This window comes from Halichoerus grypus, chromosome 10, assembly GCF_964656455.1.
Source record: "Halichoerus grypus chromosome 10, mHalGry1.hap1.1, whole genome shotgun sequence".
Classification (NCBI taxonomy): domain Eukaryota; kingdom Metazoa; phylum Chordata; class Mammalia; order Carnivora; family Phocidae; genus Halichoerus; species Halichoerus grypus.
Window position 1 is genome coordinate 61,381,474 of NC_135721.1, and position 26,222 is coordinate 61,407,695.

The window sequence follows — 26,222 nt, forward strand, 5'->3', positions numbered from 1 at the left end:
CCAAAATTTAGAGAAAATTTAAGTTCTTCAAATAGATTTAGGGACCCTTACAGACTATAATTCAATTGAGAGAACAATTTGCACGTGCACACAAACACACACACACACACACGCTGCAGACATTTATCTTAAGCCATTTTGAACATTTGCAGATTTCCACTGTTCTTTGTGATTCTGAAATTGGCATCCCTTATTATTAATGTATTGGATATTATTCTGTGAAAAGAATACTAAATTTAGAGATGAAGATTAATTCCTCAATCTTAGATGTTTAAACAAAATTAAAGATAATTTTTAATATAAAAAAGATGTAGAAATAACATACCTTCCACTAACTTCTAAATATTAAGTTTAATATATGAAAACACATACTCTGATGGGTATGTTTAAGTCAGGATAGTGAATTTGAAGCCATGCATATTCCTCTTACAAAAGCCAGTTGCTTCTAAAGGGATCAAACATAGATGTTAACACTTAAAAATAAATAAATAAATAAGCATACCTTAGCAAAGTTTCAAGTCAAAATAACAACTGGCATTATTACTTCTAAAATTTGAGAATGATTTTTCAATCCTCAGAAAGGGCTAGATGAAAAGATATTAATTCTGATTCATCCCCTGTTTGCCTCCTAGTCACTTCAGTGCTCTTGCTACACAAAGTGAAAAGCATGGACCAGCTGCATCTGCTTCACCTGGGAACTTATGAGCAATGCAGCATCTTGAAGAATCTTGAAGCCATCCCAAAGCTACTGAGCCAGACTCTGCATTTTATCAGGGTCCCCAAGAGATGCATATGCACATTAAAATTTGAGGAGCATTTATGTACACTATTGAGCAAAATATCTTTGCTTAGTTATAAGAATTAAACTACCTTGGGGCACTTGGGTGGCTCAGTCGGTTAAGCATCTGACTCTTGATTACAGCTCAGGTCATGATCTCAGGATCCTAGGATTGAGCCGGGCAACAGACTCCATGCTCAGCATGGAGTTTGCTTATCCCTCTCCCTCTCCTCCTCCCACCCCCTCCATCCCCGCACGCACACTCTAAGATAAATAAATAAAATCTTTTAAAAAAAAGAATTAAATTACCTTTGCACAATGAAAAAAAAATGGGTGTAGGAATCAGCTACCATAGCAGTGATATATTCAGAGAAAGAGAAGAGACTATCTTGAGGACCCTATTTTTTTGCTTCTCATTTTGTATAAGGAGTAAATGTTAATGGGGAACCTATATCAGCAGTTATGGCTTCTTGAACATTGACTCAACTAACCTGAAAGCAGTTTTTGAGCTCTGCCAAGAAGACCACCATTATCACTGAATAAAAATAATTTCATTCTCAAGTCTAACATTTAAATGATATAAGATTCCAATTTAATTAGGACAACAATGTGAAGCCAGCTCAAATAAAAAGCAGGGACAATTTTCTAATGGATTTAAATTACAAGCTTGTGACAGACTATGACAGATGACATATTTACTTTTCATACGAGCTAAACGAATACCTTAGATAAAATGTGCTAAAAACACAGCAAATTTGGAATTAATGAAACCGTTGATAATATATTTTTAAAGAACACTTTCTCTTGTAAAGGAAAATAAATCTGCAAAAGCCAAACAGTTAGTTAAAATGGCAAAATCCAATACATTATTGGAGCTTAGTAATGAGTTGGGAATGTGACCTTTCTTCAGAAATTGAAGATGCTCTAATCAGAATTAGCCAGGTGCACACTGGGGTCAAGCGCCATCCAGAAGTTTCGCTAAATAGCTTCTATCTCGCCTCTGATCATAAATGCTTCAGATCCCAGGCTTTGACATCTCCGTGACTTCAGTATTGTGGCTAGGCAGCTGCCACTTATTTCATTTTCAATGCACTAAATTTTGCCTGCCTTAACCAGGGACCTTTTGGCAAAATATTTAGTCTAATAAATTCATGATCTAGCATTTTATCTTCCTTACCGTGGCCTTCGTCTCTTTAAGAAAGAGAGAATTCAAATAAGACTGCAGAAACTGAGTGGAAAATGAGAATATAAGTGTACACATGCTTGAAGACATCACGGTGAACTAATGACTAATTACTGTGCAATTGAATACTAATGGAGAGCCTCATGAAATCAACATGAACAGGAAATGAACTCAATATGACCAATGGTTCCACAATTAAAATCAAATAAATGCCTAGTAATAGAAAGACTTAAAAGATATTACTACAACCAGTCAATTATTCTTCGGGTTACACTTTACTAAAATAAGCATAATGCTAGGTAGAAGTAGCTAGCTGGATATCTTTTTAAAAGTTAATGTGCATCTGAAATATGAATTACAGTACTATAATTATCTTCAAATTAAAGTATGTAAAACTAGTTCAATAGCAAGTCACTTATTAAAGCAAATCAGATAAACATGCATTTCAGGAAAGAAACTTGAGAGGTTAACTTTCTAGGACCTCTTAATTAATTAATTGTCACTCCATATGTTTAACTCTTTAATCCTTGGCAGTCCAGTCAGAAAATTGTCAATAGGAAGCAAGCTTGGGCACTGGGGAAAAGGCAACACACAAACAAAACAAAAAAAATTTTAAAAAGCCTCTACCTCCAATGCCTGAAGGGGTAATAGCAATTATAAAAATTGATTAATAAATTTGTTATCACTTTTAAGAAAATTGCATACATATTTCCTTTAGGTTCTATTTCGTTTACTTCTTTTCCACGACCCAATGGCTGAATAAGGCAGATTAAAATAAACTGCAATATTTTCTCTTGAAAAGTCTACTCACTTATCAGCTGTGGATCTAATCAAGGACCTAATAAGTCCATAATGGTACATTTGCTTCCCAGGAGAAACCACTGTTTCTCATCATTCCAGAAAATACCCCCTTGCAAGGTGCAACCAAGAGCCACAGACTCACTGCAACAGTCTAATAATTTGATTGGGAGCCCTTAGGCAGGGATAACTTAAATTACAATTAGAGAGCCCTCACACTGGTGCTAACATCTGTGTACTGAACCACTGTATACTGATTAAAGGTTTTTAAAAGAGAACTAAGTACTTCCCACATTAGAGACAAGTCTAATTCTAATGGCCCTCATCCTTAGTATGTAATACTTCAACATTCCCTGCTGAGATTCCTGCTCATGAATCCAAAGAATGCATACCCTGGGTAATAACTGTCTTAGAAATGTCCAACAAATGCTCAGGTATAAATGGGCAGAAGGGCAGAGCTCTGGGAAGGAAAAGAAAGCACTGTTCCTCTCATCAGTCTTCCTGTGTCTACTTCCTCCTGACTTTATGGCTACATAGTTGAGGTGTTTTTGTTTTGGTTTTTCTGCTAAAAGAGTGATTCTAAGGAGAGGGTCAGAACTCAGAGAAATTGCCATGGGGGCACCAATTAATGAAAGTTGACATGAATGAGGACACGCACACTGCATCCCTCAGCGTCCTCCTGCCTTGTTATTAAATGAATCGTGCATGCAAGGAGAATAGAGCAAGAAGAAAGCAGAGCCACAGAGCTCTCCCCCAACACCCTAGCCACTCTGCTCCTTCTCCTCCGTTCATTAGGGCCTTTTTCAAGCACATGGCTGCAGCAGATGTCCCCGAGAGAACATTTTGTTTCCCCCCTGCATCCAGGCTCAAACACCTGGGCTCTGACATGACGTCCGGTGGAGGCTATTTTCTTTTTCCTTTTTTAAACTTTCCTTTTATTTGGTTTGCATACAAGGCTAATAATGAGGTTTAAAAAACTATACACAATCAGTATACAATTACACTCATCGGGAGCCTGACATGTAATTTCTGATAAACCCGTATAACTATGAACAGCAAAAGGAACCACGGAGCGCACACAATGTGTGGGGTCATCAGAACACAATGCCAACACAATCTCTGCGTCATGTCTTGTTGCATAGTATTAATCAGTGCAAACATTGTTTGGGAAATGAGAGGGGAGAGAAAGAGCAGTTTCCCAGCTGCTAGTGCTTTGCCATCAAATCTGATAGTTCCATCTAATATAAGAGACTTCAGTAATAAAGCTTAGAACCAACAAATGACTCTTGAGGAGTCTACTTAAACTGTTCAAAATAAAATGAAATAACACATCATTATATATAATCCCAACCCTCCTGATAATTTCACATTAGACATTTCTTTAGCAATTTATTTTCATAAGTTTAGGAAATGTATTAGCATCTTTAACAGGTACAATAGGTGGGTATTGAGTATCCACATTATCTAAATGATCAGTGTTCTAGGCTAATCACTACAATTTTGATTTATTTCAAATTTTCAAATCCTACATGTTGCAACATAATTATTTTTCTGTTGATTGTTATAGGGAAAGGATACAGTAAGGTTTCATTATGGAAGAATTATCCAGGACCATAAGATGACAGCCCAGGTCACTGGGGAGCACAATGCAATACTATTGTCAATACTATTGATATGTCTTAGGAAAAGTGAGTCTGGGAAATGCAGAAATGTCACAAGCTTTGTTTTACCTTCATTTTAATAGAGCACAGAATGACCTGTATGGGAGGGGTTGACTACTTCAATTAGGTTTATGCTATTTTCAATAGGCGCTTCCAATCAGTGCATTTAGCTGGAAAGCAATTCCTGACTTTATTATTACTGTTGTCATCCTTAAAATGCATTCTATTTATTTTTTTAATTCGCCAGGAGGGGCGAAGAGAAGACGGGAGCAATAAAGAAAAGGAGCCAGTAACATGCCCTTAGGGACCAATAGTGAAGGGAGAAGAATCACAGGAGAAGAGAGATAGGAGATGAAAATGAAAGACGTATCTTATTAAACCATCATAATTAAGAAGTAATAGCTATTCATAAAGAGACCCATGCCCAAAGGCCTGAAGATGTCTACAACAGTAAGGGCAAATGTTTTCTAATAGGTAATAATCAACAAATAATCTACGTTAAAAAACAAACAGACCGCACAAGAATGAGAAGGCAGAGTTCTACCTTCTCACGCTGCTCCAGCCTCCGGTTTAGGGTGGACAGATCAAAACTGAAACTAACTAAAAAGAAAAATTGGTGACTGCTTTTCAAGTACACATGAATTTTGGCAAATTCAGAGATAAAGAGCATTTGATAACAGAGCACCTTGTTCCCTATCACCTGTAGCTTATATTAGGAGATGGTCTCTGGCTCTGAACCCTGAGATTACAATTGCTGCCAGAGATCCAAGGGAATCAGTGCCTGATGATGAAACTGACCCCATATTATTCATTTCGGCACAAGACAGGAATTAATTGGATGGATTTTTTCCCTTAGCTCTTGGACTTTAAGTTAGCTGGACCTAGGAGAACTGAGGAGACAAATCTGAAGGGAAGGAGAAACACATTTAGTCCTTGGACACCCCCTAGTGTCTATGTGAGCATGAAACCATCTCACAGGTATCCCTCCCTTTCCTGCTACATCCAAGGACTGATAGGTCTGGCTCCTAAGGATGAGGACCTAGGACTCCAGCCCTGTGGGGAATCTGCTTTCCTCTCAGGTCAGGAATAAAGGTATCAGACTCAAAACCCCTCTCAGATACTTCTAGAATTTCTGCTTGCCATTAACTTTGTCTCAATGTGGCAGAGTTTGTCTCAAGAAAATGTGGAAAATTATGGGTGGAGTCAGGAGGGGTCTATAATTTGCTTCCCCCCATAAAAAGATAAATTTCACAGTTAATATACAGAATGCAAAATGAAAAGGAGAAATGGAGGGAAAATCTATTTCAGAGAATATATGGTAGTTTGTCTTTATATAGATAACTTGTGAGTGTTTGAATAAGTTCTGTGATATATTTATGTTTACCAATGTGATTGGATGTGAATACTGAATAAAGTCTGGGAAAAACTGCTTGCTACTTCTCTCAGTCAGCGGTTCTTGAGCAGTATTTCATTTGCGTGATGAAGATATAATTTAAAAGTGGCATGGAAAAGCTTTAGTGTAAGCACCTTTGAAAGTTCCCACACAAATTGTATGTGATTCCCTTTCCATCTAGGTAAATTAATTTTTTGTGTGTCCCAGGGTTATCTATGGACTAGGCTTTCTCTGTTAAAACGTTAAAATTATGAAATGTTACCATGAGTTTCATCCATGGTCATCTCAAAAATGTAAATGTGCCTGAATGTCATTACTATATTTGCCTGTTGTAAATACCCAAATTTGCCCCCGTGTGCACAATTCTAGGAAAAGCATCCTTCTATATGACTTACTGGAACTCCAAGAGACACTTCATATTTTCCTAGTTTTTCTAGCATAATGCTTTCCCACCAACTGTTTTGGGAAAGCACTCTGCCATTCTATTAAACTTTGAAAGATATATTACAGCAATACTAGAGAGCACTTTCTCCTGCTGCACCTGGGTAAGCTGCAACCTATATGAGACCTGATTCTTTACAGATTCACAGAATTTTAAAGGGCAAGGCTCCTCAGAAACCACCTGATTCATACCCTTATTAAGAAATGGAGAGGTCAGAGTGATTTCATGACTTGCTCAGAGCCACATGGCAAGGTTGACAGAAGGCTAAAACAGGAACCCAGAAGTCCTACACCCAGCCATTTTTGGTCACTGATACTTCTAAGTGTAAGACTGCATCATGGGAAATTTATAAATGTGAATATATCACCTGTGGCAAGAAAAGAGAAGCCTGATTGCAATGTTTGTACCCTCCCTGTTGGGGACATATTCCCTATAAGGTGAAGGTGTCCGGCCAGCTCCCAGGGCACCCAGCCAGGAAGACCACGACAGTGGACTCAACAGCTCTCCTTCCCTTGATTTTTCATCCGCAACTCTGATACAAGACTTACTCTGCAGAAAGAGAGAAAGGAACCGAGGGGAGGAATGTCAGAAACATCTTGCCCCCTCCCAACTACCACTAGCACCACAAGCAAGCATGTGAATGAAACAGTTTTGTTCCTTCCCCAGCAGGAAATGCTACTGTTTTAAATACCAAACAAAGATAGCTCTTGCTTCTGGTTACAGCCCACACAAAATAAACTTATTTTTAAAAAGGAATCTTGTCATATGGTAACAAAACCTATATAATTCTCTTGATCTTTAATCTCTATGCCAATGTCTTTTTTACAGATTATGGCCTCAACCCCTGACAAATCTGCTTAGTGAATTTTTGGCTGACAAATCTGGCAACACAAACGCTGTCTGAAATACATTCCAAAGGCTAAACATTTTCATAATAGCTACTTTACATAGCCTAGTAGGTTTCCCTTTAGGACACCAATTAGATTTTTTTTAAAGTGACAGTGTTAATTTTTATGATTACACACAGAACTGAGATTTTTATTTAATACACTGGGCCTTCTTTTAAAGCTTTTCAAGGGGATCAACCACTTTGCCAACAGACGGGTGTTACAGCAGGGGTGATTATAGTAATTTTTCATGTAATTGGAAGTCACCATTTGGTTGCTATCTTTCACATGCTCGTTGACTCATCATATAATCCTTTATAATGGAGGTTTGTTGTATGTCACAAGAACGTGCCAAGCAGCCGGGAAATAACAAACAGAGGAACCCCCTGGCTGGTGGGGACCACGAAAGTCTTTAACATCTGCCCAGCTCTTTAGACTGCAATAAATTTTACTTAATAGCAGTGACCGAACACCGAGAGAAAGGTTTCAGAGGATTTGAGGAAAATATGTGTTTTCTCTCAAAAGGAGATGTCTCAAGATTGTATTACACACCATGAAAGCACAGTTTTAAAAAGATAAGAAGGTATAAGTACTCAGAATAGAATTATCAAAGTCCCTTCCCATAAATTCAAGAATTTAAGACCAAAGTAAATGCAGCATGTTGTCCCTCAGGTTCACTTACCACAACTTCACTTTTCATCTCATCTTTTGAATAGTTAGTGCTTTAGTGGAAGAAACACACAAACAGAGGTTACATGTGAATACTAGATGCTGTGTAAAATAGTAGGTAAAGGTCAGAGCTGGAAGTGGGGACACCTGAGTTCTTATCATCCTGGGAGAGACATGTGAACATAACGAAGCCTCAAATTACCTTAATATTACAAGTGAAGAGGAGCATCACTATGATTCCTGAGTCTCCCTAAGAAAGAGGTCAAAATAAATAAGAGTAAATCTGGAAATATTTTGTATGTTAAAGCACTAAATACTAGGCCTTAACATTTGACTTGAGATGATGGTTTCTGTTAACATTTTGCCTTCTTTGAACCAGTAAAGTTGGCACAGCCATCTGTAATGTGCATTCCATCTGATGCCATGTGCATATTTCCTTTGGAATTTTCCAAGAAAATTAGAACTAAGCTGCTCACTTTTATAAAAAATATCTCTTCACCATTTGCTTCTAATAGGCTCAGAAGAGGGGCGCCTGGGTGGCTCAGTCGTTAAGCATCTGCCTTCGGCTCAGGTCATGATCCCAGGGTCCTGGGATCGAGCCCCTCATTGGGCTCTCTGCTCCATGGGAAGCCTGCTTCTCCCTCTCCCACTCCCCCTGCTTGTGTTCCCTCTCTCGCTGTGTCTCTCTCTGTCAAATAAGTAAATAAAATCTTCAAAAAAAAAAAAAAGGCTCAAAAGAATGACTTATTTATTTTATTTTATTTTGTTATGTGAATCACCATACATTACATCATTAGTTTTTGATGTAGTGTTCCATGATTCATTGTTTGCGTATAACACCCAGTGCTCCATTCAATACGTGCCCTCCCATCCAAGTACTAACCAGGCCCGACCCTGCTTAGCTTCCGAGATCAGACGAGATTGGGTGCGTTCAGGGTGGTATGGCTGTAGACTCAATACGTGCCCTCTTTAATACCCATCACCAGGCTAACCCATCCCCCCACCTCCCTCCCCTCTAGAACCCTCAGTTTGTTTCTCAGAGTCCATAGTCTCTCATGGTTCATCTCCCCCTCTGATTCCCCATCTTCATTTTTCCCTTCCTATTATCTTCTTTCTCTCTCTCTCTCTCTTTTTTTAACATATAATGTATTATTTGTTTCAGAGGTACAGGTCGGTGATTCATCAGTCTTAAACAATTCACAGTGCTCACCATAGCACATACCCTCCCCAATGTCCATCACCCAGCCACCCCATCCCTCCCACCCCCCACCACTCCAGCAACCCTCAGTTTGTTTCCTGAGATTAAGAATTCCTCATATCAATGAGGTCATATGATACATGTCTTTCTCCAATTGACTTATTTCGTTTAGCATAATACCCTCTAGTTCTATCCACGTCATTGAAAATGGCAAGATTTTGGTTTTTTGATGGCTGCATAATATTCCATTGTATATATATATACCACATCTTCTTTATCCATTCATCTGTTGATGGACATCTTGGCTCTTTCCATAGTTTGGCTACTGTGGACATTGCTGCTATAAACATTGGGGTGCACATACCCCTTTGGATCACTACATTTGTATCTTTGGGGTAAATACCCAGGAGTGCAATTGCTGGGTCATATGGTAGCTCTATTTTCAACTTTTTGAGGAACCTCCATACTGTTTTCCAGAGTGGCTGCACCAGCTTGCATTCCCACCAACAGTGTAGGAGGGTTCCCCTTTCTCCGCATCCCCGCCAACATCTGTCGTTTCCTGACTTGTTAATTTTAGCCTTATTTTAACTTATCAGTGACTGCTTTTCCTTTCATAAAAGGCCCATGACTATTGACAGCCATGTTGCCTAAAAAGCATTTCAGCTGGACGCAACTCTTGCATATTGATTTGACAAAGAACCTGCATTTGTGTTTTAATTTAGTTATCGAAGTACTATTTTATAACTCAAGCACAATATTAAATATGCCCCATCTTACTTAGTTCCTAAGATCTGAGATAAAGGTCGTTTGCCTCACTAACCATGTGTTACAAATTAGCCATAATATGAGTTAGCCCTAGGTTAAATATCTTCAACAAATCCAATGCAATTATATACTTTACTTTAAATAAGTAAATATAAGACACAACTAAAAAACAAAAACCTAACAATTCAAATAAACAGTTTATTTAGCTAATTTTAGCTCTTATGACACCAAAAACAAGTATGAAATAAGACTGTCTTAGAGATTAGAAATGACTATGTGTCATGTACTTTAGACTGCTGCTTAACTAATTATTTCTAGCATTTAGTATCACATACTCATTGCCTTCAAAAGGCCATCAGTGATACAGGCTTCTCACAGACGTTAGCTGAGGGGCGACTGGCTGGCTAGGTTGGTAGAGTATGAAACTTTTGATCTCAGGGTCGTGAGTTCAAGGCCCACGTTGAGCACAGTGCGCACTTAAGAAAAAAAAAAAAGAAGAAGCAGCTAGTTGAATAGCAGACCATCAAAGAAAACAGTTGGTAAAATTCAAGTCTATTTTGATGCAATAATTATCTCAGATAAGAAAGAGTAAAGGCTGGATCATGAGACAACTGCTTCTGTGGTAACCAAATCTGTAAATAATCAACCAGATAACTTAATGCTTTTTAGGAACCTAATCACTAGGACACTTTAATTACTAAGTATTCAAATCTGTCCAGTGCCACAGGAATTAATAAGTAAATTGTTGTTGAGTAAGTAAACAAGCTTTCAGAATCAGGATTAGAAGTTCATTTCATAAATAACAATCACCTTTTAATTTACACAGAAGAAATAAAATTCCTTTGTGAAGTTCAGTTCTACTATTTCAATCAGGAGGACATTCCACTGATAATGACTTTTATCCCACTCCTAAAGTTCGTGACTACAAAATCCACAACATACAAAACTATAAAACTAGCTTAGAGGTGATAGGCCATTCTTTTCTCCAACTGAGGAAAATATTTTCTCAACAGAATTATATTTAGAAATATTAAATTTGCAAGAAACCCTTGCCTTTCATGGCTTCCTCTTGTTGAGTATGCACATTCCCTTCTGATGAACTACTTGTATCCAGCCAAATGACACTGATCAAATTATGGAGAAAAAAAAATGCACTCTTTGTCATATTCCTTTATGATAGAGCTAACATCTTATTTAATTCCATTAGTAAATTTGGTTTGGTAATGGTTTTTATCATTTTCCTCATTGCTTTTTTAAACTTAGAAAAAGAGGGAGGTACATGAAGACAAGGGCGTATTAGGATTGATGTGGCTTCTAGTTTTCCTCTTGAGTTTAAAATCATAAACTATTCACTAATATGAATTCTTAGGAGCAGCCTGTCAGATCCATTGTGATAATTAATATAATGGCATACTGTAAATGCCACTGTTGTTAAGGCTGTTATTTTGGTGATTGCTGTTGTTTCTGACAATGCTATTAATAACATTACCATGTTGATAATGATACTAACAAACAATGTTAAACACAAACAATACAATGCACTTTGTACTATACATGCATACTGGAATAAGTGCATTTCCTGGATAGAAGCTGATCATCCAAATTGTAAGGGACACCCACAGTACTTGTCTTCAGAGCATCTATATATTGGATGTGAGTGGGTGAGACTTTGCAACGAAGGGCTGGGAAACCAGTTTTACATAATAGCTCTTCAGGGTACAAACTGAAAGTTGAAGGATTGTATGAAGATTTGAAGAAGAGAAATCTTTGGTAAGATGAGACCAATGAGAATTGAGAAGTTAGTGAGAAGTTAAGATTTAGAATGTTAGTATATCAAAGAAGTATATATTACATCAGTGACAAAGAAACAACTAGACAACTTTATTTTCCTAATCTTTTTCTGATGACAAATGCAATATACTCGATTGTAAAAAAAAAAAAAATGTGGATGACATAGAATAATATAAAGGAGAAACATTAGAAGCATGTGTAATACTATCAATAGTTTAAATAATTTAAATTTTGAGTCATTTATTTTGTAATGGAGAGAACCCTAATTAGATCAACAGTTTAGTGCTTTTCTAATATTACTTCACAACCTGTTAGTGGAAGATGCAATCAGTTTTTTGGTTTACAATCAGCACCCTTTCTTTTTTACAATGGACTAAAAGTTTTGCAGTAGAATGTAAGTTTTTTGTGAAACTTTTATTCATACATACGATGCATACAGGCATGGGTCATGATGTAAATGAATTTCTACATATGGGTCACAAACACTGAAGATAACCGCTTAAAAGATTTCAATTGTCATGATTTTGGTTGATTTATTTGAAAAAGGAGAAGGAATTGGTAAAAAATAATGAGACATATTTCATAATAAATTTAATCTTGGTAAGAAATATCTTAAAAACGCTACTTTATTCCAACACTGATGGAGATATCAATTGCCTTCACCTGGTTACACTCACATATACCAGATGCCATTGAGCAAAAACAGACACCGTCATTAACCTTATGGAGCTCACAAACTAGATATTAATCAAATAACTAAGCAAATACTTGTACAATTTCAGCTGTGATAAATGCCATGGTGCTCAGAGGGTCCAAAACAAGGGAGTATAATCTAATTTAACCTAAAGGAAAATTCAAGGAAGGCTGTCCTGAAAAGGTACCATCACTGCATTTTGAAGGGTAAATGTAAGGTGAAGAGGAGACATTCCAGACAGAGAGGACAGCATATTCAAATGCCTGGATCCAGGGGTCCCTGGGAGTACAAAGCCCACATGGTCACTCACTTCAGATCTGCTTTCAAGGAGATTATCACAGGTGCTCTATGACCTGGATTTAGCATGTTTGCATGTCCAGTGGGGAGAGACATTGTCCTTCCTTGAAAAAGAGCCCAACTGCTTCAAAAAGTTTAGGGGATTATCTGCTTGCAATATAAACATGGGTAGGTTAGATGATCTTTTGTGTAGCCTTCCAATCCTGCTTTTTATTTTGTTTTTGTTTTTTAAAGGGTGTGGATAGTTCACTTGCGGATCACACAATTGCCAAAAGGGCTTAAAATGTAAATGGACACCTTGAGGGTCAGTGTTTGTCTTCATGTACAAGTGAATATGCATATACCACTCGTAATAATTTCTTCATAAAACACTGGTACATCTCTCATAATAAGCCCATTAATATTTCTCCTTAGAGGAAAAGGAACCAGAAACCTCTAAATACATCTTCTATATCTTAAAAGACCCAAATACAGAGAATTCTAAAAACTATAGGCACATTTTGGGCTCTTAGTTTCTTCTACTCTAAAATCACTTGGCAGCTTGCTAGGTATTTAACATTAGGAAACTTTAAAGAAAGCCAAGGTTTCAAAAAAACAAACAAATTTAATTTAAGTAGACAGTTCTGGAAAGCTTAGTCTCTTAAAGTATAAATTCATAACAGAGAGAAAAAAATTAAAATAGGTAAATTTCATTTTGTCAGTAGAACTATGTAGTAATAATTTCTCAGAGCCATTTTAGGAGGTAATTCTTTCTTCAGTTTGGCTACCAAAAAATAATTTGTCTTTAAAGCATTATCCCACATTTAGTCTGGAAATTCATTTATTTATTCATTCAACTAACACTAATTAGACACAAGTAGTTATGACATATATAATTTTAAATATTTACTGAAATTACCTAGATATGAAAGAAATCCCTCCAATCCATTTCCTACATGGCACCAGGAATGATTTTGTAAATCTTATTATGACATCCCTTGCTTCAGTAGTATTCCTCTGCACTTGAGGTAAAAATCTAAATCCATATCACAGGTTTTTATAAAGCTCTACAAAAATCGGTTCCTGCCTATTTTCCAGTCTCATCTCACCATCCCTCAGTTACTATGCTCTGGTCACAATGGCCAGCTCTCAGTTCCCACCTAGGGAACACAGGCCAATTCCTCACAGAGAAGAGAATTGCCTCCATTCTTCATTTGTGTGGTTTTACCTCACTTTTTAGGTCTCCACTTATACTTCCCAATGGAAATACCAACGGAAATTATGCCCCCTTGTGAGAACACCCTGCACTTTTTCTTCATAAGATTTATCACAATTTGTAAGCATGTACATTTTTGAATGTTTTTTTTTTTACAGAATGATGGCATAATTTTTATTATACATTAAATATTGTATATACTTATGTTTATATATGATTGCTTTACATTTTAAGCATATGTACATTTCTAATTTTACTTTTAATATTTTAAACTTCCATAATTTACTTTAAACGTTCTAGGCTTCTGTTTTTTGTCAGTTTGACATTACACATCATCCACTTGGGAGACAACAGTAAGAAGCATTTTATTTATAGTCTCTTTTTATTGTCTATTTATTGTTTAATCATCATCAGTCTCATGTTTTCAATGTTTTTAAAAGGTTATCAAAGAGAGAAACATAAAGGAACAGAGAAGAAATCAACAATGCTATAGCCGAGAAGCTCCAGCAGAAAACACTCAACTGGACCCTGAATAATTCTGGGGAGGGGAATGGAAGCATGGATGGCCGGCGGCCCCAGGATTCAAGTCCCTACCTCAGGGCTTTCCAAGGTGGTAAGTCGCCTTGTCCCCCAAATAGCTTTGTGGTCATCTCCGTCACTGGCCTCCCAGTTTAGGATCTGAGAACAACCTGAGCAAACATGCACGGGCAGGGAGGTAAACTTTACTGCCTCTCCAGGCAAGCTCATGAGGCCCTCTCGGTGGGAGTCTACCGCAAAGGGACAGGAGGCAGTAGATGCCAACACCCAGGCATCCCCCCAACAGGCAAGCCCCAGCCGCTGCGCAGCTGCACGATTTTTTTTTTTTTTAATATTGGTTTCCTCCACTAGACTGTGGGCCCCAAAAGGGCAAAGATCGTGTCTGGTTTCTTTACTGCTACATTCTAGCGTTTACCTCCATAAGTATCTATAGTATACTTTTGTTTTAATACTAGATCCACCACTAATTACTTAGCCCAGTACAAGTCGTTTAACCTTTCTAAAGCCAGTCTTATCATCTAAAAATGATTACAATACTATCTTCCTTTCATATTATATTTAGATTGTTTTAAATGCCATTGCCTAGAACAGAGTTAGGCTTAACAAACGAATAAACTTCCTTCCCCACTTCCTCTCCTTCACCTCCATGCACATCTAAAAATGTTCCAACACTCTGTCCAAAATAAAGCAATGATTCACAAGTCTGGCATTTACCAGCCACTAGTTTACTTTTCCCTTCCTACTCCCCAATTAAGAGAAAGCTCATTTTGAGGTTTAATGGAGAGTGTCACAGGTTCATCAGAGTTCAATTCAGCAGTCTGGAGTGAATCTGTAATAATCCATGACCACAGACCAGTTTGTATTTTTCCACTAATAAAACTCAAGAATGGCTATGTTTAAATGGAATTTTGCAGGTCATTAATCCATTCTAAGGACTGACTCTTTTGGCTGTTTAATTGCGAAACAGTGGTGGTAGGAGCAGATTAAGAATCTAGATTTACCTAAAATATAAGGTGGTAGACTGCTTATATTTTATTAATTTATACTTCAAAAGAATTTCTGAATGACTTAAATTGAAAAATTCGAAAAGCCACTGTCATCTTCCTAAATCACACAGGATTTAGATAAGATTTGCAATGATTCCAAAAAATGGTAAACCCTGGTGGGGCAGAAAGGTTCTTTCTTATTGAAACCAAAGAAAGAAGCTGTAGAAGACTGTCTTTTCTTGTTTTGAACTGACCTTCTTATTTTGAACTGACCACGGTCCTCTATTTTGCTGCCTCAAAAATTTAAGACTCATGCGTCCTGTAATCTGTTGAAACACAGGCCAAGGGCTGCAGCTCTGGCCCATGAAACATGAGGGGATGACTAGAGGAGGCAGTTTCTAGCAGAGCTTTTTCCCTCTTTAAACGATACATAAAACAGAGACATTACCCCTTTTATGCCTCTGGATGTTATAAACTGCAAGATATCTGGTCTACGGCAGCTGTTTGGGAATGGCAGCTTGGTATATGTGGGATAAGAAATATTATTATCTGCATTAACAGAAGAAAAAAGCTTAAGTGTATAAATGTAGAGAGACTGGACAGAGTCCAATCTGCCCATGATACAGACTGCCTCAGTTGCTATAAATTATCTGGTAATTCTCTACTGCCCCCCTCCTTTGCCCCGCTCCACCCCCCCAACCATATTCTGACCAGTCCTGAAAGTTTTAATCCTGGCAAATGCCTACACTAATGCCCCATCACTCCCCAAACACCATATATATATACATATTTTAATTCTAAAGTAGTAATTGGAAGAAAGTTGTCCATTTACTAATCACATACTTCAAAAGACAATACATGGGTAAATGGGTGGATGGATGGATGGATGGATGGAAGGAAGCATGGACAGATAGACAGATATCTCATATATATACATATTTAACATACATCAAATATATGTATATTAACATATGTCACATACATTTAACATATATACATTTTTTTAGAGAGGGGGAGGGAAGAAAAGGCAGAGGGAGAGAGAGAGAGAATCTTGAACAGGCTCCACGCCCAGCACAGAGCCCAATGTGGGGCTTGATCTCATGACCCTGAGATCATAACCTGAGCCCAAATCAAGAGTAGGATGCTTAACCAACTGTGTCACCCAGGCGCCCTAACATATATACATTTAACAAATATATTTAACATGCATTTTTACATATGTACATTTTCATATATATTGTACATGTGTGTAGCATGTGTAATGTGTCTATACAGAGAGAGAGAGACTGAGAGAGAGAATAGTTAATGGTTCATGGAAATCCAAAACAAGACTAGAAACAATCTTCAAACCCCAGAGATTCACAGATTCAGTGTTTATGTGAATGACTAGCATTGTTCTTTTGCCAGCATGTTAGTAAGGAAAATTCATGAAAGCAATGTCGGTATGTAGTTTCCTTATCTCTACAGAGGTTTTAATGACTCACTGCCATTCCTCTACTTTATTTATCTATCTTCTCTGGAATTGTAATGACTCATCCTAAAGATGATGACTAAATGTCTACAGTGATTTAATGCTGTCACCCACAGTAAAGACAAAGCTGGAAACTGTCAGTTATTAGGCTAACCAGGAAATACCAGATTTCTACAATAACAGAAAACAAGTAATCATCACTAGAAATGTTCAGTTGGAGTTCAAAGTAGATGCATATGAAGTTAAAAACATGTAGTCACTAACAGAGTCATTCCAGAACAATCACCAGCCTGTCTCCATTTTCTTCATGTTGCAAAGATGCACTTCAACCACACCTTAAAAAGTTGAAATTTGGAATGGAATGCTTGATTTTGTTTTTTTACTTTTGTTGAGAAACTTGATATCTTGACTCTCTCTAAATGTAATCTTCCTATCCCTCAGAATCTAGTATCACACCTGATACACAAGCCTGAGAGTAGGAGTGGCCCCCAATCCTGTTCTTGTGCTTGCAAGAGGTCAAGCAGTGGGACTTAGAAAACCAAGAATTTGGCTTGAAAGGAGTTATTTGGTTTTGTTTTGCTTTTAAATATGATTATAGGAATTTCTCATTAATTTATAAATTATGTGCTTTCCCTCCCATCTCTACACTATTAAACCCAAACCAGTGATGGAGCTTTCTTATCACTAAAAGTAAAATACCTTCTTTTTTGTCTGCTAGCGTATTCCTACAGGACCCCCTACGCCTTTTTTCCTACACTGATCAGTGAGCCAAGAAGAAGTATATGGTAAGTTTTAGTGTTTAACAAACATTATGGCATACCACAAACTTCATAAAAAACAATAAGAAATATATATCGTCTGTCAGGAAAGATGTTAAAATAAAATGTCTGAAATGTAAGACTATCATATTGCCAAAATATGTCAAGAAACCCAGGATCGTATATGTACAATATCCTGCTTCAAGAAAAATATAGACTTAAAAATTACAGCCTATGAGACACCATTTTAAGATGACATAATAAAGGATACATTAGTCAATGTTTCTCACAAATGAATCAACCCATTACATAATTACAATCACATTTAATCATTACAGCGAAGTACAGGGAGCAGCATAATCTTTTTTTCTATTGGACAACTCATCTCACACTGGAATTAGCCTGAAAGTAAATTTATTGAGGGTTACTTGTCTGGTTTTACCTGACCATTAAATATAAATTAATTTTTAAAAATTCTAGGTTTGAACAAAAACATGGTTTTATAAAATAAATGTAGTTTTTTTAATGCAATCACTCAGTGTTTGTTTAATGTTTGATTCACTCAATAGCAATTCCTCCCTTAAGCATTTGTGAAGTAGTTTGTGGACATGCTTGCAGTAGTATACTTGTGTGCAAAAATCAAACATAAAAACTGATCACATGCTCACAGCTGGAAACCGTGTCAGGCTTTATTCAGTAAGGTATCAGGCATTATCATTTAGCGCTCCCACAGCGGGAGGAAAAATGGTGGCACAGAGGAGAACGATCACATCAGACACACTCCAGGGGTTTCCTTTCCCTACATTGTTCCTCTCCCAAATGTAACTCTTTAAATTTTAAATAGGAAAAGAACACACAGAATCATTGCTCAGAACCAAAAGGGGGGGGGGGGGGGAGTAGTGGAAATGGAGGAGGAAGGTAGTGGCAAAACAAGAAGGAAAACATTTCTCATTAAATAAAGTGAATACTAGAAAGCTCAACATACGTTTTAATATGTCCTTAAGACCTAAAGAAGCACATACATCAAAGATGTTTTGAAGATCTACTGTAGTTCAGACAGAGCAGTGTTATACTGTGCTCTGTTTTATAATTGTTGATTGTGAACAAGTTACTTCTTAGTAATCAAATGCAAATGAATTCAAGAATAGCTAATTGATGAGGTTTTGTCTTATATACCTATACTTATCAGAACAATATATATTAATACATATTAAGCTAATTGAAAGAGTTGAAGACACATGAACAGGAGCACATTTTATTTTTCCTTTTCCAGACAAGAAATCATCTTCCAACCCGGTTATCTAATTCTATTTCTTCAAAGAAAATTATAATTTAGGAATTAATTTTGGAGAGAGAGAGAAAACACAAGCAGGGGGAGGGAGAAGCAGGCTCCCTCCTGAGCAAGGAACCTGATGTGGGACTTGATCCCAGCACCCTGGGATCATGATCTGAGCCGAAGGCAGACACTTAACGACTGAGTCACCCAGGAGTCCCTAGGAATTAATTTTAACCTCTGAAAATCCCAATTTTCACATTAGTCCATGTTTAATACAGTAATACCATCATTATTTTAGAAAAAAATTATTACAATACTAGGTTTATTTAAGCAAAATTCATGAGAGGCCTAGTTTCAGCAAGTGGAAGAATTTCTAAACAAATAATGACTGCTAAAAACAAACAAACAAACAAACAAAAACAAATAATGACTGCTATTTCATATCAATGGTAATCCACGCCAATGCCTTCAATAGCCATATAATCAGCTCCTTCTGAAGGTCCACGGATGGATGGTCTAGTCAATGCTTCTCCTTCATGTATTTTGCTGCACCTATTGCTCTTCTTGTTGACACTGTAGACATTCTTTGCATACTTTGCAGCGTAGACTGAAGAGTGGCCCTCTGAACCCCAGACACTTGGCTATCTACTCTGCTTTTGGAATGACTGGAGAAAGAAATCTTTATCAGCATGTAATAGCTAAGTAAAGGTAGAAAACAGATCTTGGTCCATCTGTCCATCTCCTGGTATTAATTTTTTTTAAGTAATCTGTACCTTCTACTTAGGGCTCAAAGTCACAACCCCAAGATCAGGAGTTGTGTGCTCCACCAACTGAGCCAGCCAGGTTCCCCCATCTTCTAGGATCAGAATCATCTGCACCCCTAGATTTCATTCTGAAATATTATGATAAAATTCTAATGTGTCTTTCTTGTGACTCTGTCACAAAATACAGAAACTAAGTCATATACATGTTTAGCCTAAAGTAAATCTCAAATAAAATTTAGATGTGACCTCTAGCCTCCTAACTGCAAAGCTGTACTTTCTATAAGCTCCTATCTGACACATATGTGTGTTTATGTATACATATGTGAATATGTATAGTATATATACATGTGAATATACACATGCATACACCTATATCCATATACGTATATCCATACACACACACACGTCCTTTTAAACTTAGTTTTTTTCAAAAAGGAGAAAAAATATAATAGATAAATCCTTAGGCGGAAATAAGAAGAAACAACTGAATATGTGCATTTTCTTTTTAAACAGGGAATCAGATCAGCCTAACAAGATGTTTCCCTGAAATATTGGCCTCAAATGAGTCCATTCAGCCATGGCAAGGAGAGGTTTCCAGCCAAAACATTTAATTAGTGCCCAATTAAGACAGCCAGAATGATGTGAAGTCCAGGCTCTGGCCGCATGCACGCCTCAGGATGGGTAAGCAGCTTAAGTGAGTCTAGTCTGACTAAAAGCTGTCAACTGTCAAACTGTCAGTGGGCCATATGGGTCAGGCAGCATCTCTCTGAAGAATTCGGCTTGTCCACTCATCAGGGGAAAAACACCTTCAACACCATTGGGTTGACAAATACCCAGCAAGTTCCTCAAAGCAGGAAAGAACTGAAGTTATGATCAGATTAGAGGAAAAGCCAAGTCATGTCCTGTTTAAACTTTCCTGGCACCCCATCAGCTATAAGAAAAGGTCCAAACTCCTTAAAATAGCAGACAACACCCTGCCTAATTATCTGGCCTCATCTCTCATCCCTCCCTCTCCCTGCTTTATCCTTGAGCAACGTTGAACCGCTTGACATTCCCTCCATATGCATGTGCACTTTCTGAACTCCAAAGCTTTGTTAATACTGTACCCTCTGCCAATAATACCATTCTCTCCTCTCCCCCCACCTCAATTCATTCATCTCTTTCACTCAAATTCATCATTTTATATTAAACTTAGGAGTCAGCTACTACAAGAAGCCTTCCCTACCCATCCCCTCTACCATTAACCTCAGGCAGGGTTACAGACCACTTTCCCATGCTCTCATAAGCCCATGGGTGTCTAGCACTGACTTCAATGCATAAGATTCTCATCATCTCTTTATGAGTCCATTTTCCTCTCTTCACTTGAGTATGCAACCTGATGGCAGGAGTGTATCTCCTTTGTCTTCATAATCCTAGCACCAGAGGCACTGAATGTTCCTAATAATTGTTACTGGTAAGAATCAACAAATTAATCATGAAATAATCAAGTTAAAACCAATCTTACCCCATGTTTATTTCCTTCTTTTGTTCCAAAATGTCCTTTTTAGGCAAACAAATATCACCATGCAATTGGATTGATTTGCCTATATAGACATAGTAAGTCAATACATAAGCCAGTCACTATAACCCTGTTGCTCATCTTGTATTGAGGTCAGAGGGTACGCCCTTCCAAGAGGACACACACAGGGCAGAGGAGCCTGGAATTAAAATCGATTGAGGTATTAGGCTGAGTGATATCAAATGGAGGAGTGTACTGGCAATCAAAATCAAATGATCTTTAAAATAAATTATTTTAGCTATGGTATTTTATCAAAACAGGAATCAAATAGGATGTGGATGACTTTGGAGCAAAAGAGGAAATCTTGGTTTGTAGAAACACCCTAATCTTCTTCTCGTCTCTTCCTCAACAGAAATGTTTTTATATGAATATTAGACAGAAGAAATTGTCACAAGCAAACTTGAAAAGGAGAGAATATGAGGAGAGATGCTACCAGATTTGGCTACAGCTTAAAGCCTGTGTGTGTGTGTGTGTGTGTGTGTGTGTGTGTGTGTGTGTGTGTGTTGGGGAGTGAGGTACTAATTCCCCAGAACCTATTCAGTTAATATTGGAGATTGCGATCTTTACATTCATCTGTCCACTACCTTCTTGAGTAAATGTGCTACATTAACTCTCTCCAAGGCAAGCCCATTCTCTGCCTCCTAAAAACCCCAGGACTAAAGGGTGTTGCCTCCCTAACAGTTCTACAAGAAAATGTAAAATTTTCTCTTTTTAAAAAATTTTAGATAAAGAATTAGCTTTCTCTGTATCTTTAGAGCAACTATCCTAAAATAAGATCAAAGATTAGAAATACTAGCTCAACCGCAAATGTCACATAATAATTACATTTAACCAAAAAATTTTTTTAAATCTTTGATTTAAAAAACATGCATTAGGGGCGCCTAGGTGGCTCAGTCGTTAAGCATCTGCCTTTAGCTCAGGTCATGGTCCCAGGGTCCTGGGATCAAGCCCCACATCGGGCTCCCTGCTCAGCGGGGAGCCTGCTTCTCCCTCTCCCACTCCCCCTGCTTGTGTTCCTTCTCTCGTTATCTCTCTCTCTCTGTCAAATAAATAAATAAAATCTTAAAAAAAAAAATGCATTAGAAAACAATAAACATTCTCCAGGCGCCTGGTGGCTCATTCGGTTAAGGGTCTGCCTTTTGCTCAGGTCATGATCTCGGGGTCCTGAGATCCAGCCAGGATCAAGCCCTGCATTGGGATCCCGGCTCAGTGAGGAGTCTGCTTCTCCCTCTTCCTCTGCCCCTCCCCCTGCTCATGCTCTCTCTCTCTCTCACACACACTCTCTGTCTAACAAATAAATAAATGAAATCTTTAAAAAAGAAAACAATAAACATTCTCAAACTCAATACTTCCTAAGTTTAAAACAAAGATAGAACCTGGGAACTAATCATTTGACAGAGGTCCTGAAAATGAGCACATGTAAATGATACCATTTTGCAAATACCAACTGTGGGTCACACCTCCTAGTACAGATAATTCAGGCTGTAGTTATTGCCAAAAAAAGTTAAAACATAAATTATTTTAATACATCGACGAACCACTCTCAATGATAACGCTTATGCACAACCCTGGAAAACTGCTTTCTCGGGCTATAAGGAAAAGGACCCTAAAGCTCTGCACTGAGTAACCGCACTGAGATATGTGAAAAGTCTTGTCCTTCAACTAGGAGTGGGGTCTGTTGTATGGGTAAGAAACTGATAGAAAGAGCCTTATCCTAAAATAGACATGTCCACTAGACAAAAAGAAGAAAAAGGATTAGAATGTAACTATGACTTTCTTCCTAAAGTACCAAATGTCTCACCCAAAAAAATGTAATCTTTTCTTCATTCCCAAAGGAGAAACGCTAGTCTTGTTTCTACCTTTGCAAAAAGGACACGTGTCTGTCAGGAGGACACAGAATCACCAAGTCCATTAAGGTCTCTCCAGGGTGCCTGCAAACCTGCAGAAGGCAGGCTTTCACCAAGCCATGGTGGTGACTGAGCCAGCAGCTGTTTCCCCTCTACACTACAGCCAAATCACATCAGCTGATGGCACCCACTTCGCCCTTCCCACAACCAGAGGTACCAAGGCTCCTCCTGCCCTCTCTGTCAGCTGCAGGGAAAAGTTTCTGAGCCTCTTCAAAGGGACACTAAAATACTCATGCAGCACCTGCTACTGCCATCCAGCTAGCTATATTAAGGGGGGAAATCAAGGAACATATTGACTAGGAAACAGAACTCTGGAGAGAAGAAGAAACATAAACAACAACAACAACAACAAAAAGACTCTAGGTAGAAAAAGGGAAGGGAAAAAGAAAGAGCTCCCTGGTGTTTATCTGGATTTGCTTATATTCTTTAACATCTAATGGTAAGGCTTATTTTTTTCCTGATAGTGGACTATTTATTCCTCACAGTCAAAACTTAGGTGTTGCCCTTAGAAATAAATCCCCGAAAACTCTCTTGGTCCCTCCTGGAGAGAATGTGGGAAGAGATGTAGAAAGGGGCCTCCCTCTCCCTTTTCAGGAAGCATTCCTTCCTTCGGTCAGAAAAAAGTGAACTATATTGCAAGGAATCCTTCCTTAGAGTATGCTCGTCTTGCAATGAACACATAGGTCAGAAAAGGAATGAGAATCGGACTGTTTACATGGACATACTGAGGTCCTAGATACGGAGATTGTAGGGGAAGTTCCCAGGTTCTTGGTACTGAGTCTGTATAGTGGGTTAATCATAGTTAGGGAAGAAGCTAAGGTCATAGGTGTCAAATCAAGCCCTTACTCAAAACAACCATAGAGGTCAGGGTCAGGGCAGAATTTGGGAAAAACATTTAGAATAAAGGAAGTGATGTCAGAATCAGACAACTGAACCACGATTTTTTAAAATGTCAGACACAATGGTTATAGAAGACTCATGACTAAGATTCACAAGTCTTCAAGGTCAGGACCACAGAATCAGGTCACCACCAACAGAACAATGATATCTCCATACGTGTGGGTTTTAATAGTAAGATCCGAAAGAACAAAGCTAGCAAACTCACATAGGTACTGTTGTGAGACACCTTACTTATTTTGTAAAGATATATCACAGTACAAAGAAGGTAACATACTCTACAAGCTTGTGAAAGTAAAAACAAGCTTTGTGCTGATAATAACAAAGGATTATAATTGGACATTAACGGATATATCCTAAATAGAAGAAATTAAGTACTGAGCTTGCTACTGACATATAAATGTTGAATTAGAAAAAAAAACAGCCGATTCCCTTGACTTGGATTAACAGAGACGACAGGTCTAGTAAAGCAAACTGAATGAGAACCCTCTAGGTGATAATGATCATAAGGTCTATAGACTGTGTCTAGAATGAAAGAGGAAAAAAAAAAGCTGAAAATTGTCTAAGGTAGTGAAACCCTGAAATCAAATGGTGACTGTCAAAGTACAGAAAGCATTGAAATTAAGCTATATAAAAATTATTCCAGGTTACCTAAAACTGATAATACTCTCTATAATAATGTTAGGGACTATGCTCAATAAATACTTGCATATAAAGCTAAAAATATGGAAAGAAACTCTAATATTAAAAGGAATGAAAGAATTTGAATGCTTCTCTTCTAAGGTATTAAAATAGGCATGTAAAAATATAAAAACAATGATATATTTAAAAATCAGTATTTCTAGGGGTGCCTGGCTGGCTCAGTTGGGAAAGCATGCAACAATTAATCTCAAGGTCATGAGTTCAAGCACCACATTGGACATAGACCTTACTTAAAAAAATAATAACATTAGTAAGTAAATAAAAATCAGTATTTCTATTATATAAAGTTCAAAAATGTAAGAAAGAATAAGCATTTCAATAAATCGTCAGCCAACTAGAAGGAGGCATGAGGGGGTGCTTCTAGGATTCTTGTTATGTTTAGTTTCTTGATCTGGGTATGTTCAATTTATAACAATTCACTGAGCTGTACAATTATGATTTGTGCATTTTTATGAATGAATGCTGTTCTTCAATAAAAATGTTTTCTTTTTTTTTTTTTAAAGTTTTCTGAAGACAAAAAAGTCATCAGTCATACTCAATGGTCCTAAAACCTTGAGTTCATCCTTGCTAGGGTATTTAAGAATGAGGCTCAGGATAAAACCCAATAATGACATCCTAGGTTGTAAAAAATGCAATTCTCTAAAAGGCTTGAGAGCAACTCACACTTGGTCAATAAGTCAAGTTTTGAAAAGCATCTTAAGAGATACCTGTTTGAATCCTAAGAAAATGGGCAATGGATGTGAGCAGGGAATCTGACTCTGCAATGTGTGAAGCCGAGTCTGCATAACTTGAGTGAACTGATTTCAGGAGTAAAAATGTTCTGCTTGTCCAAGTTCCTTCTGACCGACTTAATGACCAAAAAAAAAAGTAGCATTTCTTCTGGTCCCCGGTGACACAGCATGTGTCCAGTTACAAAATCAGAACTCCCATATTCAAGTCCCAATTCCACCACTTCTAACTGCCACTCTTTGGGCAAAACATTTGACACCACTGAGTGTATAATTTCTATATACATAGGATGGCATGCTCTATTTAACTTCTTGGGTTATTTCCAGTCTTATACAAGATAATGTTAGCAAGAGTGCTCTGAAAGCTGTAAAAACAAAACAAACAAAAACTATAACAATGTGTTAAATTAAGTGAACAGGGAGGTCATTAGACTGAGGTAGCTCTGATACCTTGGTAGCCGATGTCAGCAACCCAAAATTTAAGCCTATAATGCCTCAAAGTTAAGAAAGCGGAAACCACACTGACGAACCGCCAACTAGGCTTTCCCAAATAAGGCGACTGCTTGTTACAGCCAATCAAAAACTGTCCTAGCTTGGCACCGTATTTTCTCTATAAAAGTCTTTCTCTGGGTTTCTGTCAGCGGAGCGCTCCTAACTACTTCCGGTTTGGCGCTGCCAAATTCAAAATTATTTTTACTCAACTAAACTCAAAATTTGTGATATACCTTAGTTTATCTTTTAACAAATGTAAAACCATATGACTCTGTTGGTTGGCAGCCTCAGGAGTTCCCCCGGGGTGAAATCCGAAACTGGCTCCCCTCCCCGGGAGTCGCAAGAAAGAGGCGCGCCACGCCCCAGCCCGACTGGTAAGTGGCACTTTTAATAAT

At 37.7% G+C, this 26,222-nt stretch overlaps 2 long non-coding RNA genes across 13 annotated transcripts in view; one reads left to right on the forward strand and one right to left on the reverse strand.

Moving 5' to 3' along the window:
• Window positions 1–26,222, reverse strand: part of LOC118533483 (uncharacterized) — a 595,288-nt gene that overhangs the window by 458,007 nt on the left and 111,059 nt on the right. The window lies entirely within an intron of this gene.
• LOC144379229 (uncharacterized) overlaps window positions 25,980–26,222 on the forward strand; it is a 28,266-nt gene continuing 28,023 nt past the window's right edge. The window contains exon 1 of the long non-coding RNA XR_013441804.1: window positions 25,980–26,201. This is a non-coding gene — a long non-coding RNA (uncharacterized LOC144379229). The remainder of the gene's footprint in view (window positions 26,202–26,222) is intronic.